At 35.3% G+C, this 17,371-nt stretch overlaps 1 protein-coding gene across 1 annotated transcript in view; it reads left to right on the top strand.

Moving 5' to 3' along the window:
• The window catches only part of LOC135073958 (short neuropeptide F), a 69,949-nt gene that overhangs the window by 31,514 nt on the left and 21,064 nt on the right, over nucleotides 1-17,371 (top strand). The window contains exon 2 of the mRNA XM_063968228.1: nucleotides 834-860. The gene's annotated coding sequence lies outside the window, so the exon portion shown is untranslated. The remainder of the gene's footprint in view (nucleotides 1-833; nucleotides 861-17,371) is intronic.

Here is a 17,371-nt window from a genome sequence, read left to right as displayed (position 1 = left end):
TCGACGCGTTTCTATATCCTAATTACAGTTTAAAGTTAAGAATTAACCGTAGGTAGGTACTCGTACATACAACTACCTATTGAGGTGCAACACGCTCAAAGTCTACTGCGGTAGAGCCACAGATATTTCTTTCTATGTAAGACGACGCAGCGATACCGCTCCGGCGCCGCACCCGCACCGCTGCCGCAACGCATCGTGTGCTTTGGTTCGCGCTCTCTATGTTGGCAGATATTGAGTTTTACATAAATAATAAACAATATCCTTGCATATCATTTAATTTAGAAAACGGAGGAGTTTTTCCAGTTAGTCTAAAAATAATAATAAAATTCAGAAATTTCATGATTGAATATTACAGGAACAATTGTTACCTGAAGCACAAACGTCTCCGGTTCCGAAATTGATTAGTCAATTTCATAATTCTCACTTTCACGGGAGTTAGATAAATATTTCGTTGGGTTAAATTTCGTTGCGAGCCAATTTGAATAGAAATGGAATCATTTCGGGAATTACATTATAACATTACGGTGACACTGGAATTAAAGGTCAACACCGTTTATTTTTTGTCTGTAGTGTCCCGGTCTGAAATGGCATTTTAACTAACCATAGAATAAAAATAAAGTTCTTTAACGTAATTAGGTTCTAGTCTAAAACGATACCTTAGGCTTACACTGAATTAAGTACCTATAAGTACATTGCAATTTTTTATTCCAAAAATAAAAAATAAAAAGACGGAAAATCTTTCATTTAGTGTAACGAAATTAACTTTATGGTACTACTCGTAATATTTGAAACCCAATATCTTTATTAATCAAATTGTGTCTTTTTTGTTACAGATTAAATCCACATCAGCAAAAACAGAAGTAAGTACTGCATTTTAATTATTTTCCAATACTTTTGTTCTTTTTCTAAACGCGTGCATTTTATAGCAGTGTGAAAACTAGTTAACCTTCGCTCACCGAGAGACAAAAACAAAAGTCAATGGAAACGGACGGGATTTGTTACCGAACAGTTATCGCAGTTACACAGTTAGCTCGAAATCAAAAGCTCTGCAACCTGAACTATCAACAAGATTTGTTGCACGTGTTTTTAGTATTTTACGATCCTGTTTCACAAAAGATTGACCCACAGGGTGACACACGAACCAATCACTGAGCTCTATTCAACGCTGTGCGTTCGATTTGCTGCTTCACTTAAGCAAGCATCGTTTGTGAATACGGGCGTAAGACGCTAATCTAAATCAAAGAGATAGAAATAAGAGTTCTTCTTCGTTTCTTAACTAAAGACAGTTCAAAAAGCTTTCAGAATATTTTTTTGGCTACGAACACTTAAACATACTTTATACTATAATATAAGACGGTCTACAGACCGAATACTTTTACATATAGTTACTACAATTTACATAACTAAAATTACATCTATAGCTAGAGGTATCGCCAGAAAATGGACTTTCCTATTGCATCATAGAAATGAGCTCTACAAAATAAATCTTGATTAATAACATTCTTGCTCATTATTAAAAATATGTAAAAAAAATCCATATGATTTACTTTGTTGATAAATATAGTACAGTCAGACGGGTATTCGTGTGCGACAGACATAACTTTTTAATTGTCGGGAGTGGCGTGACACGTATCTACGTGCGCTATTTATAAAAATTGTTGCAGATTTCTTATTTCCTAGGAAACAAATGAATATAAATCATTTGTTTCCTAGGAAATAAGAAATCCCTGCAAAATACTTTTCCTCCAGAAGATATTGGGACGAGAGACCCAGTATGTATACATTTTTAATTTACCTGAGTTGATTAAACCGCCTGAGGAGGAACTTGAGGTCAATTACTTAATCTTAGGTTAATTTGATCTAAATATATCTACTGAATAAAGATTTTCTGGGAGCATTTTAAGAAAATATAAATTTTTCTTACATGGTTAGTACTAAACATTTTTTTTATTTTCACCAACTTATACTACCTTTACAGGAATTACAGGTCAATAACCTAATGCGATAGAATACATTATTTTGTAGGCAGGTACACTGTATCTACTTACACTAATTTTGAGATATCAAAAGCTAAAACAAACTATTTTACGTAGGTAGGCTTCGCTATTTAACTATTCCTGTCTTTCCGAGTACGGATATATTGTGTCATATTCAAAGTAAATTGAGCAAAACTGTAACTTTCTAAGTATTAAAATAGTTTGGAAACTTACACCACAACCGAAGTGAAGATTTAAGTTTTGATTGAATTATTCAACGGAATAGGGTTTTAAAGTAATTTTGATATAAATTGTATTTATTGTACTATTAAGATTCGATTTCCGCGAAGCCACAAGCCATCCCCTCATCTAATAGAACATTATTACAGCCCATTAGATAAGTAACTAAACGATTCTACCAAAACAATATATAATACATACTATTAATGAATGAACAATGATATCGTTTACATTTTATCTTCTGAGAGATAGTATAATGTAAGTTTCAGCTGTCATCTTTTTTTTAATTTTTTTATTTGGGCATTTTGAATATCAGAGAGAGCGCGGCGCTATCGGTTTATGCGTTGCTCTCTCCTACGTGATTTAGAATTTTAATTGTTGAAAGATTTTAGGTTGCTATGTTTTCAATGTGGGTGGTAAGCTGTCATCTTTTAATTGCATCCTTATGATCACAATAATCATCTCTTCTCATTTGTGTTCTGTATGAAATCGTTTTATGGCAGAGTCGTTGCCCACCAAGAGGTGTTTATCCAAGATCAGTAAATAAACTTAATGGTCCCGGGTTTCTTAGCCGAGCTCTGAGCCCTATTGTCGGTCGAGTACCATTGACGGACTGAATTATATACGTCTATTTGTCCCTATAATAAAACGTCCTTGTACGGACTGGCATGGCTGGAATTTGATCAGAGTTCGAACGAAGACTTTATAAGCCTTTTTGCCAGAATAGAGACAATAGTTTTCATCGTGTAGGCTGATAGGCAATGAAAAGACATCTTGTTTGATTTTAGTAGAACGAATTTACTTTAAGAATGGCATTCTTTTGATTTCAAATAGTAAAAGTTGTTATTTTGATGTCAATTTGTTGGAAAATCAGTTCGAATTAAACCAAAGTGCTACGCAGCTTAATTGTAGTTTTACGACTTATACTAATGGTCCCTGCATCCACAAAAGCAACACTACTCAGAAAAGGGGTTGTTACCTAAGGGGATTGTTTTGGTATTTTGGGGATTTGTCCCATATGACCAGAGTTGTTAATTGCACTTAACAAAGTTTAAATTGAATGTTATAAATCGTGTCACTTATTTTTACGTAGTGTAGATACAATAGTTCCATATGTGACATGTAGTTTGTGAAAATATTTTCTAGATAGCTTTAGAAACTCCAGTTCCCACGTCCACGTGGACAACCTTAAAATTGTACTCAATTCTGGGAATATAAAAATGTGTAATATTTAAAGGAACCGCAATTTTACTAACCAAACTAATTAACCTACATAGCCATGTCCAAAGAATTGGAAACTAGGAAAAGATTTAAAAAATGAAAATTATTTTTATACAGACTCTTAAGTTTAAAATCAACACCTAGGGTCTGGACTGCTCCGTAGACTTAACTCTTGACATTCAAGATCTGGAATGTGTCTAGAACTTTTCTGTTAATTAATTTTCTACTAATTGCAATGGCGTTTTGAACCCAATGTCTTTGGAATTTTGAAGACTGTAATCTAAGATTTCAATGTGCTTTGTTTCAAGATCCATAGCATCGAGAGTCGTAGATCATTTTCTATTTGCAGTATCTTATTAAATCGATGGGCTCCACGAGCGTTACGGTCCTCGAATCATGTTTTGTTTGAACGAGAAATTGCTTCCAATTTATAACATCTAAGAGCATTGTCAACATTTCTAAGGAATAGGATTTGTCCAGTAAATACAGTCCGCAACTTTACAATGCATTGGCTTTCGATTTGCGAAAGCTACGATGTGAGGTATTCGAGCAAAGTGTCCATCCAATATAAGAGGTTTTGTTTTCGTTATTTCGTATTGCCGTGTTTGAGATTATGACTTGGCGGAAAATTGCGGGACGGGAATTTTCCAGCTTTTCATCATAAGAAATAATTTGTTTCATCTTGTTTTGATCGAAATTTTTGGAGGATGTGAATAACACAAAAATCGCTATTGATGCCATAATCTTTTTCCATCTTGACACATATTTTTCAGACTGCGGTCCTCATAAGACTTGATGCATTTTTCGCTTACGATCACTATAGTTTTATTAGCTCTAAGTAGATAAACTCTCTCAGAATTAGTCCAAAGACTTAAATAACCAGCATGTTAATACCGTAATAATAAAAGCAAACTGAGTTTTCATTATATTAGAGCGAAATTTGTGGGGATTCAATTAGCCGGCCGCGCTGATTGCCGCGCGCCGCCCATTTGCCGGGACGGGACATATGCGTTCTATCGCCTATTACGCTCACTCACCACATTCACACCTTGGGCTGGCCTTTGTGGTTTGAATCATAGGTTCCTGGAATAAGTGGTTGTAGCCTTAGTGTAAGGACACACGACATATTGTTTTGTTGAATAAGCAAGCTAAAAAAGTTACTAGACGATCAGCAGCAGGAATCAGGATTTTTCTGGTTTAGGTATTATACGAATACATATTATTTGGCTAAATTTTCAGCGTCGTTTTTCAGTAGATGTGACCAGTTACACTGACAGTGGGTAAAGAGCAGAACAGAGCATAAGTTATTGGCTTTAATTCAACCTTGATTATTAAAGCTGTAATTGACAGATAATTTACCCAGTAATATGTAGTATAGTGGTAGAAACGAGATTACATTTTTTATTTTCTAGTACTTGTCTGTTTCTCACATGTTACCTAATATAGATAAAACTAGATTCAATCAGAGGGTTAGTGCCGCCAATTTGCGGAGCATCGCCGGTTTACGTGCGTTTTATTGTCGGCTATTATGCGTTTTCCCGCTTTACACCTTTGCCCTGGATGACCATGGTGATTGGAAATCGGAAATGGCTCACTCGGTGTTACTTTGCATTGGGCAAACTATCCACGTTATTAAAAAATGAGATGTGGTTGGGAATATTTTATTACCATTGTTATTTTCCATTGCAATTTACCATTTGTACGTGTCCCTGAAATGAGTCAACTGGATAGAGTTTCATTAAAAATGTCTACTCGTTTTATGATTTGTAATATCAAGTACAAAGTAAAATATAAGTATAAAATAAGTATCATGTTAATATTCAAGACGCAATTATTTATTCCGTCAGTAATAATAACTGAAAACCAGAAACAATATAAAAGGTGATCCAATTTGGGCCCTTACAAGATTTCTCTGAATAAATTAACTATTGGAACAAAACGGATCCTCACTTAAATTTCAAAAGGGCTCCTTAGATTAATTAAAATAATTAAAAGTGAAAAAAGTGGGAGTAATTTTTGCTCGAGACAAAGAAATTGGTTAATCAGAAGATTAGAGAGAATGGTTAGCAAACCCATGATCAAATGTTACGTTATTCTTAATTCCTTTAAGGGTTTATTTTTCGGGATGTTCTTGGAGAAATTGGAAGGACCCTTTGAAATGCGAAGCACAAACAGTCCGACCACTTATTTCGGCGAAATTAGGTATTAGACTTTGTTCTTACTTATTTAAGACGAGGGCTACTAACAGTTCTCGAGCAAAGGTTAATGTAGGCTATTAAAGAATAGAAAATACAACGAAAACGTACATTAGTCTTTGTTCAAGATGTAGGTACCTATTAAAAAGATGGAAATAAATTTTATTACTTGCTCTACATCTAACTAAATTACATATAGGATACCTACATACATTATGTATGGTCTCCAATAAGGTACCATAAACTTAATAAGCATTTATTACCTAAAAGCCTGTAATAGTATCACCTAATTACTTGTACTATAGAAGGTTTGACAAGATGACTAAGTTTCACCATTTCTCATTACCTCAGGCAAAATATTGGCTATTTTGTCCCGAAGTGGTGATAGGGTCATAAGTGTGAGTGATGTGAGAGTGCCCTGAAAAGGGCTTTTGGCCCTTTGGAAATTTGAATTTGTAAACAAACAACTATCAAGTCTAATTTTGTCATGTACTTTGATGTTAGCCTTAATTCCGGATAAAGTACGAAGTACAGTCAAGACAAGTAAAACTTTGGGGATGTTATTAGGTATGAATATGTCGAATTTGTCAACTTTCGATTCGAGTTTGAGTTTGGACTATATTATCAAATATTACAAAATGAGGTCACATCTTTGGCAAATTTCTACTACGTCGCTACTTATTTATCAAGATATTATTGTTTGTTTCATCAATAAGTACAGATGACGGCATACGGCGACTAATGACCGTGTCTTTTCATAAAAAAATATTTTAGTTACGCATAAAGTTTACCTTTGCACCATTTCTACTGCACTCTGCAAGCCCAATTACAAAATCAAATGAGATACTTACTTAACAACAAATCTAACTGTTGCATGGTTCAAACCAGTAAAATACCCTTAAATAAAAGTAAGGTGTAAATTCGCCATAAAATATCATCCGGGTTTGTAATCACCGGCGTCGTATCGTAATGTCTAATCTGAAGCCGTATTCTGTGGGATTTAGTTATAAAAGAAAGAGGCACGAGCAGTAGGATCACTCAAGCATTTACCGAAACGAAGGACTTAATTCTATTGTGAAAGTCTCCGAAAATGTTTTTCACCTGCTGAAAGTAACCCTAATTTCAAAGTATCAAAAGTATTCAACCTTATGCAATGAATTAAGTCAATGTTAACCGGGATGATTGAGGCAACATAGCGCTTTTGGGGTAGACTACAATCTTTCAAGACGCTCTCTATACCTTGAAGGCCGGCAACGTACAACTCCCTGGGTCTGTTAGAGTTACTTGGGTTGCGGGTATTTATGGATGGCGGTAATCACTTACCATCAGGTGATCCATCTGCTCGTTTGTCTTCTGTCTCATAAAGAAAGACTATGTTCCGTGTCTAAGAACATTCACCTTTCTCACCGCAGGGGATTTAGCGGACCTACTGTTACCAGTCCTACTGTAGATTAGTTATGCGCGCGTCAAACGCAATCAGGGGAAATCCTACGTCGAGTGCGTTACATAAATTTGTGTAGAACGAGAGTGAAAATCACATTAATGCCTAGGAACTGATGTTCTAATGGATATGTATGATTTATCCATAAACTATGTACCAGTGTACCTATATGTATGTAATTTAATCTTTGCTTACATACTTAAAACTTCATAAAATCATTAAATTTGTTATGAAAAACCAAACTCCGAAATAATATAATAATGCCAAAAACTGTTCAAAGCCTTCATGATAATACCTACAGTAGGCGCGCGAGTTCATGTCCATCCTGAGGAATGCGGTAGTGCTGTTACTTAACTAATTATGCTAATGTCGATATCGATAATTATTACCAACTAGCTTTCCGCCCGCGGCTTCGCCCGCGTGGAATTTTGTCTGTCACAGAAAAACAATATCGCGCGCGTATTTGCTCACCGTTTAGACCTACCCTGGACTACGACAAACATTTTAAACCCAAAATCAGCTCAATCGGCCCAGCCGTTCTCGAGTTTTAATCAGACTAACGAACATCAATTCATTTTTATTTATATAGATAGATAGATAGATTAAGTAGGTCAACCTTATCTTCCATATTTTTTGCAACTTATAAGTAAGTATAAGTATAAGTAAATAAGTAAGTATGGACATGAACTCGCGCGCCTACTGTACTTAGCTAAGTTGGTCTGTTGCATTTTACTGCACAAAGGGCACATTTTCATTTCATGTACAATCATTATAACACACGGTGACAAACACTACAAAGCATCGTAATACTCGTAGTTTCACAAAACTTCAACAATTTGCTATCATAATATTTTGACGGCGAGCATGTTGTTGTTTGTCTTGTCCATAAGCGTAATATTCCAGAATATCCCCCATACTGCTTCACACGTCTCCGAGGCGATGTTGTAATTTTGTTAGGAAAATTTAATCCATGAGGCGCCTAGCCACAGAATTGCGGGCGTCGGCAGGCGCGGGCCGGCTAAGGCTACGGTCTGGCATAGGCGGAGCGTATAGGCTGATTTATAAGTAGGTAACTAAATATTTACTTGATTTTTCTGTCAAGACACGTTTTGACAAGCAGTTTCATATAATAAACAAGAGCTTGACGTTTGGAATTTTAAGTTAAAATTTAGTTACCTACTTAATACGTGTAAACCAGCCATAAAGCGATACGTAGAGCCGAGCATAGAGTCCAGCATAGAGCAAACCGGAAAGCCTCTAAGAACCACTCACAGCTAAGCACAGCTAGCGCGAGTGCAGCGCTACATTAAGGCGATCTGACGTTCCATATAAATTGTCAGTCTCAGGTCTGAAACGTCGTGTAAACGAGTAGGTAGTTATAGTGTCTAAACTTACTATTACGAGGACAACGCTAAACGTATGTTTTATTTAACATGCTATGGTACATTACATACCAGTGCCGCCAAGACAGTTGGGAGTCGAAGTGGTCACCATGGCCGAAATCGGTCGGATGAATCATCATCATCATCGTGGTACATACGAGTGTACGCTGTGGTTTCGTGGTGCAGGTAAAAAATGGTGTCTGGATAATGCATCGCAACGGACATTAGATTTTTCTGTAGATTCAAGTTGTATCGCTCTTCGTCTTCTTATTCTGGCGTTGAATGAAAAATGCAAAAAGTAATCGCAATTCTGCTCTACGCTATGTTTGCATGAACGCAACCTTACAGAAGTACCGCTGAGATCTTAAACGTCACCATCTATCATTTTGCAATTTAACCAGCAAAATGCCTACTGTCCTGAAGCCGTAGGCACTAAAATGAAATTAATTATTTACTGATTGATTATAATAAATTGGATACCTATTCTTCTGAGATTCTTGATTTAAGGGATCTTAGATCTAAACGAATACTTATTCAGTGAAATATTCTAACTTACTAAAAAATACGCTTGTATCAAAATTCAGCAAACAAATTGTATATTGTATTCATCGGTTTTGTTATTTAAAAACAATTCCTTAACTCTAACCTCCGATTCAAAATTGTGAATGAAAATTCATTAAAAGTATTTGTATTTCATCGTAAGAATGTAAAAGGCGGACTGAAACCAACAACTAGCTATTATTTCAAAAAGTTTCCTCAACTTTAAGAAGCATCGATAACTTGTCACAATCAGTTTGTTTTAGATACAAAAGCCGGTTTATTACGTATTCTGGTAAGTACGAGTGATACACAAGAGCTTTGTTATACAAACTCTTGTGTAAGAAAAATAAGATAAATATAGGTATGAATCTACTACACTCATGATACCTAATTTACTCAATTTTTCATTAATTATAACTTCTAAATCATAACAATAAGAGTTGCTGCTGACACGATGTTGTTCGTTTACGCGAACCAAATTCACCGTCACAAACCAAAAAATTCCATTTTAAAAATAACCTTACCAAATAATTATAAAAATTATTGAAAAGTAAAACCTCAAATTTAAATTTATCAATGTAAAAAATAAGCATAACTAATTTTCTTATCGATAATAGGTATAAGGAAGGGGAAGGATCTGTCACTACATAGGTACCGAAACGAATTTTCAATTTAAATTCGGTTTGAGGCGAACCACTACAGACAAATTAAAGGATTGGTGACCGAAGCAAAAAGATTATGTGCATAGAACTGGCCGGTGCGCTGAGCGCTGTGCAAAGAGAACGAGCTAGACCGATCCTCTGTGAAGAATTTTATATCGACTCTGTGAGTTGACATTTGCAATCCTTTTTGAACCGCAGAGGTAGAGATAGGTTGTTGAAAGCCACGACTACGTACACAGAGTCATTTGAAAAATGGAGATAAATGGAATCACTTTCTACATAAGTAGTATTGTAATTAAATTGTACCTACTGATTTCCAAAATGAACAAACGTACTAGAGGTTATCACGCCATGTTCAGAAATTCTGATCTATTACTTATAATAAATCTGTAGAGAGGTAAATTCTGTAGGTACATGAAATATATTTTCAAAATAACTATCAGGGGGTGATTAGTGTTCGATACTGATGCCCAAAAATGCAATCAGTAAAATTTTTGTCTGTCTGTCTGTCTGTATGTTCCTTATAGAAACAAAAACTACTTGACGGATTTTAACGAAACTTAGTACAATTATTATTCATACTCCTGGGCAGGTTATAGTATACTTAGGAATTCCCACGGAAACGGGAATTAGCGGGAAAATCCTTTTGAATGAAAAATCTAAACCGCTTAAGTTAGACGCTTGAATTTTGGCATGCAGGTACCGTAGTAAACTTAAAGCTTAGTTACAAGAGGATATTGCAAAATTCTCACGGGAACGGGAGTTATCGGGAAAAAACTTTTGTATGAAAAAAATCTTAACCGCGTAAGATAGATGAAGGGGGTAAAACGGGATCCACGCGTACGAAGTCGCGGGCGGCCGCTAGTACCTAATAAGTACTGAAATATTATGTAACCTACGGCATTACTGATCCAATTATCTTCGGGGTACGAAAATGTTCCTTTTACTGAACTAAATGTGAATAGGGACGAATCCATGCATTGCAATAGCATCCATTAATATTAGAATGCAAAGCCAATGAATGGACGCATGGCGAACAAAAATCGACGTCTGCACTGCTCTATTATTTGTTACTTGAATTATTTCGAGGCGTGTCGCATACGGGATATTTTGTGAAGCAGTAATTTAGATTAAGGTACTTTTGCATATTTGAACATTCATTAATGTCAGACGTAATAATCAATTAAAAAATAGGTATGTTTTCTTATTACGATGTAAAACCTACCTGAAAGAAGAAGTCAGTTGTAAGTACTAGATATTTCACGATGTAGGTACATTAATCAAAATGGTGGCTTATGTTTTGTGTTATTTTTTTACTGAGGTACATAAAATACAAATATTTCTAATCGCTTTATAAAACCGCTGCCTACACAGAAACAATACGTTCTAATGCCACATTACATAATAGAAAACATGCCAACAAGTAGCATCCTGCTAGCAAAGCAGACGCGTAGACACTAGACCTCGCAATTTCGCAAAGGTACCTATTTTGCAGTGATCGTGCTCAAAGCGGCTACTTTCTGATTTTTTCGCTTTCCCCATGAAAGAGCTTCGTTTCAATGTGTTTTCCGGAACGTGATTGGCATCCTCGACATCGTGTGTGCACTTGCTTGCATACACCTACTTCTAGTTTATGGGATGTAATGTGGGGACCGGGAGTTGTCAATGAAAGCAGTTTATACTGTGCGATGCGAGTATAATATTTGTGTGTCCATTTACACAGCAACGTCAAATTTATAGGCTTTTATTGTATGTTAGTGTGAGGGTGGCGCGTACACATACTACAGGACTAGGTATTTGAAGTATGCTCTTAGTGAGATTAAAGAACATGTCCATTCTGTTACTTTAATAACAAACAATAAACAGTCCTAAAATTCAGAAATTAAAAATAGTTAAATTACCTTATGACGTACAGAGACAGGTAAACAATAAAAGCATCCGACTTGGATGACGACGGAACATTAATTTGGCTCCTGATTTTGATGTTATTGTAAAAGTTAACTATTTTATCGTGGATTAATATTGGAAAATTTCAAAATAATGGTTCCAATTTTGATTCAGGTTATTGAGCCTACAAGTACTAAAATTGCATGCGAGACTGTATTTCCTGAGTTCATACATACTTACGTCAGTATTCGCCGGCGTCAGACGGTTCAGTTGTTTTTGCACGTGGCGTCGAGCTCGGCCCATTACTCATTACCGGAATGCAGGTATTGCAGGTTCTCACTTCACTCGTATCTTTTGAACTTTTTCTAGAAGGGGCTTCTTTGACAAAAACAAATGGGAAATACATTTCCTTAATTGACTAACTGTAATGTCCAGTCTTCAAAGAGAAACAAAAGAGTGTGCTTATAACGAAAGTTATCTTCTATTACGAGAAGTCAATAGGTATGCAATTCGTTTAGTTTTTTGCAATTCACGACGGCTTTACATGTGTGGTGGCTCGCTACTGTTCGTTTTTCTAAAGTTTCAATAGACTTTACGCTATCGTTATTTTTGTGCATGTACTCGTACACGTACACAAACAAGTTTAGTAAGCTCACTCGCCTTCGTGAGTTGCAAGAACTACGAGTATAACAGATATTGTCATTTCATACATAGGTAAAATGAAACTTTAAATTCTGAATTTTTTTATTGCAATGGTCCTACTATTTTTATGTATTGTTTAAAGTATCATAGTGTAACATATTTCCCAGCAAGTTTACGTAGGACTGGTTGAAACATCGAACACTATTTTGATACCCGCCTGACAAGGGTGCGGACAACAGTATCACACGAAGACAGCAAGTGTTCAATAAGCAGCCCCTCAATATAAATAATTAATTTAAGCAGCCCGGAGCTGGCCGTTCTAGATAGGGTGACCATTCTTCCGAATTTCCCGGTCGTACTTGTCTTGATTTTCCACCTTTAGATCAGGTTATAATTTACTTTAATTGGGACAAACTTGACCTACATTGGTTGGGTTTTTTATGGCGGTCAAGCTGTAAATCCTGACTACACAGGAGTTGCAGCGGTAGGAACGAGATATGGGAATTTAATTTGGATTAACGAATGACATGGTAAAAATGTTCCTAATTTTGTTTAGACTTTTTGCAATGTCCTCATTTTTCATCAAAGACCAGGACTATCCCAAATTTTGATGGTGACTCTACTCCCAAACCAATTACAGGCCATTGAAGACGTTCGCCAACTTGCACCAACATTCGAATTCGGGGCGATTGCGCTGTGCATTCCGTTTGTGTTTTCGGTCCGAGGGCTTAGCCAGTACCACTCCGGTTTAGATTAAACCTCTTTTGAGTAAAGGATTAAGTAGATTTTGCTCAAACCAGTAGTAAGGTGACCTAAAACATCCCTGTTTTTACCCGACTGCGCCAGAAGAAGGGTTATACTATTAATACTTGGTAGTTGTAAAAATACAAGAGATGGATTACTATCTTTCAAATAAAAAGCAGACAGCGATCCGGAAAATATTAAAATTACAAAATATGTATCCTCTCAAACTGTACTTTTTTTTTTTAGTCTGGTAGTTTATTACCAGATAATTAGAGATAAATGTAGATGTTGACTTTCTTAAATAAGTTTTTTTTTTGCTCAAACTGTACTTAGATAAAATACCTTACTTATTGGTCATTTTCAATTTGATGGTAAAATACAAGGACTACTTGTATTTTAATATTCTGTGGCTACTGTTAAAACGTTTGTTAGTGGCAGGCGAATAATTTTACAGCGAACTTTTAATAAAATTCAGCGCAGAGTTATGTCTGGTCGCAAATTCTGAATTTTTAATCCGGGCATAGAATGCAAAAAGCTACCTCTGACGGGGCACAATAATATTTGTATGTGTACAGTCAGCGTCAAATAGTTCGTGACACTCAAAGTAGCCAAAAAGTTCGCAACACGTCTTTGTTACAATTGGAATAAGGTTGTGTTATCAACTTTTGGCCACTTTGGATGTCACGAATTATTTGACGCTGACTGTACGTACATACATATTGTGGCAGTCACAGCAACTAATATTTGAGGTATAAAGCACGAGCTGCTTTAGACACTAAACCAAAATTTTACTAAAACGCTCGCCGACTAAATGTAGAAGTTTTTAGGCAACTGCCGATCTTGAGTATTATACTGTTGTTATTAAAATTTTGTGCATGTGAAGATGCTCAAACTAAACATATAATACTTACTGCTTAATACCTACCTAAATTATTAAAGTTTAGAGTTAGACGCAGAAAACTGGCGTGTGAAAGTTATTAATATAAGAGCGTAAGCGACGGAAGGCCTGCCTTAATTTAGGCAAGCTCCTTAGGCCCCGCGCCCACAGTGTTCACCTAAGTAGGTGTAGCAAGTAAGTACTTGCTCGTGTAAATTATTAATTCCCGTACATGGAGTCCAGATTTGCATAGCTGATGTATTTTTGGACTATTTGCATAACATTAAAGAAGTATTACTGCAATAATGTCTAAGTATCTTACTTCAAAGATCTGTACCAATCCGAAAGTAAATGAAAATTTTGTGACTAACAGACCACAAAGCTAAACGCTTTACTATGCTAATTTAGTGGTAGGTATTATATTTTGGTCAACTCTAATTATTTCATACATAATAAATATTGAAATAAGAAATCAATTACTAAAAGAAACGATTACAATAATAAGAACCACCGCACTAATTAAAAAGAAAAAGTGTCTTAAAGCCGCCGATGATGGAATTCTGCGAACATTAATTACAAGTTAGTTTGATTAAACCAATAACAAAGTTGCGAGTTCGATGTCTGATGAAGTGTCAAGAAAAACGATTACACGCAGGTGCCGAGGGAATTTTAATCGAGGAATGGATCCGATGCGAGTCTCTTAGCGCGATGAACGATGGTTAGAGCATGAAGATTATGAAGAATGCGCTTTACGACATTATAAAACCGTAACGTTTATGGCAGGTGTCTGGTTTAAAGTTTGTCTTGTTTGTTATTAGGGTGGTGACTGATCGGGAGCACTCATGTGTAACATAATTATGCAGGACCTGCTATGGTTGAGCTTTGACGTCAAATTCGGAATCTCGCTTTTATACAGTCTAATGTTATCGGAGAAGGTCTGCCTTTATAATCAGTGTTTTATATTTTAACTAGTAGGTATAGGAGTATTTTCAACCGACTTCAAAAAAGGAGGAGGTTCTCAATTCGACCCGTATGTTTTTTTTTTTACATTATTTGGATCTGAAGATGCCAGTAAAAATATCTAAAAGGTTAGAACAATTTCACTTCAATTAAGTTAATTAACATAGTCTTTAAACTAAAAAAGTAAACAAAAACAAAACGTAGAGGCATTAAAGATTAATGTTACAAAACAAAAGCAAATCACAGGGATTAAAATAGTAACTCAAGATAAATACCTAATAAAAGTAACATAAGTTGCAAGTAAAGGCATAGTCTAGTAAGCAATATAATGTAACAATCACCAGAAAGGCGTAAATCAGAGTGGAAGCAAAAAGGACGCGTCGCTCGCGAGCGTGTCCATGAGTGAACAGTAGGGGCTCGGACACAAGGATACTTACTTTTTCGATAATTAATATTTTATATTTCAATTAAATACCAATTAAATACTTTTAAATAAGAAAATATAATTTCTTTCTTTCTTTCAATTACCCACCTTTTATTTTGAACAATGATATTCAATGAATATTAGACCGACTGAATTACAATTTATTTAAATTGAATTTTCTTCAAATTTAACAAGTTTCTAGAAAACAAGACTTTAATGTTAGGTACTTATGGTATAAATAAATGAATGTAAAACATACTTACGGGTTAAACCGAGAACAAACTTTTTAAATCAGTTAATACAAATATAACAAAGAAGTGCCATGATCCCGAAGTAAGGAACAACATAATTTAAAAGTGAGACAAATATTTTTGCAGTTTCATCACATCCAAAAAATCTGCCTGACAATTGAATGAACCCAGAAACAATACGACCCGCCTTCAAAGATAAACGATGCATTTATCTCTGTGTGTTAAAAGGTCGCACCTCACATCATTATAGCACATTTCTATGCACCCGCCCTTACGAGCGCATAGTGTTGGGCGGACGCACGAGGTTCAATTTGCCGCCCCACGGATCAAAGACACGTGGGCGCGCTGCTAAAATCATTTTCACGTAACAACAGATGGTAATTCCGATAATTATGAGTGTAACTGAGGCCAGAGACAATGAAAATAGTACTGCGAAGTTGGTATAAAGGTACTTTCAATTTAAAAAAACTCATTTTATTTTTACCTGACTGCGCCAGAAGGAGGGTATTGTTTTTGCAAGTAGGCTTTTAAAAAGCGTCCCAGCAGCAAGTTAAACCTACCAGTGATTCAAGACAACAAATGGGCCAGTGTATTTTAAGTTATTGGTCATTAGTAGCTATAGCTATGTGCATTATCCTCCAAAAATATTTCACCTTTGAAGAGATAATTTGTGTTCAAAGCCTCTTTGGTAACAAACCATTCTATCATTTCTCTCAGTAGATATTTCAAGACCGCCTACGGTTTTTCACCAATTTTCCTCAAACATCCATAAATTGGAAATCGAATTTAAATCAACTTTAGAGTGGAACGATCAAAACTCAGACAAATTATCGCAGCCAAATTAGACAAACCAATTGAACATTAAAGAGCCGTTTTGAGATATCTCTTAACTACATTTAATTATTATAGCCTGAAGGTGTGTTTCTCATAAAATAAATTAATTAAGTCGTGAAATTGAATAAAAATTACGTCTGTAAGGTCTGACAATGGCATAACAAAATCGTTCATAGATACCGGAAACAAAAAATACAGCGATTATTTGTAATACTATTAAAGCCCCAACCAAAAGATGAAATTAGATGACACATAATTTATTTATTTATTTTCTTGAAAAGTTTACTCGTATGAGAAAAGTACTTTTGAAGTAAGTATCTACTAAAAGTTAAGAACATATTTTACTATTAACTGTTTCTTTATAGGATTTTGAAGTATTCCTTCAGAGTTCAGACCTTGAAATGAACCTAACCCCTTCGGCCAGCTCAAGCGTAAGGGAAGCACCATTAAGTAGAACCCAAAATAACTTTATTAGCTCAATGAACTTAATTTACCTTAAGCTGATAAAATAAACTGTATACCTAGTAAAAATAGGAAAATGGTTTCTTTACTTCTAATAGATAGATAGCAAACTATGCCATGCTTTATGCGTCTATTGACAATGATAATACAAAATTGTGATTTCTAAAAGCGATTACAATAGTTAATGCTAAAAAGCATTTTACGGACGATAAAAATCAGTAATTGACATTCATTTTTATGGCTTTACCAATAGTAAATTTTTAACTCATAAAAAACGAAATCAAAGTCATTTGTGTTCAATAGCGATAGAAGCGATATATTTTCTTTTATACACGTAAAGGAGAAAATTTATTAATAAACAGATATAAGATTTTATAAAGGGTATATGAGAAGAAATGATTGATGAAGGGCTGACTCGATGGACCGATGGTCCGCTGGACCGTGAAAGAGAATATTTTAAACCTTACTCGAGTGTAACATATTCTTTGTCATTTATGAACCGGTCCTGCCTTTGTCTGAGAAGAATGGACCAGGTATTACGGGTCCGAATCAGTCATGAAATGAGATTGCTTAATAACCCTTATTTTGTTGACTTAACGAGGAAAATTATACGGATCATTGTGATAATTCATT

This window comes from Ostrinia nubilalis, chromosome 8, assembly GCF_963855985.1.
Source record: "Ostrinia nubilalis chromosome 8, ilOstNubi1.1, whole genome shotgun sequence".
NCBI classification, from domain to species: Eukaryota; Metazoa; Arthropoda; class Insecta; order Lepidoptera; family Crambidae; genus Ostrinia; species Ostrinia nubilalis.
The sequence above is the reverse complement of the archived record's forward strand: the minus strand, read 5'-3'. Positions and strand labels throughout refer to the sequence as shown.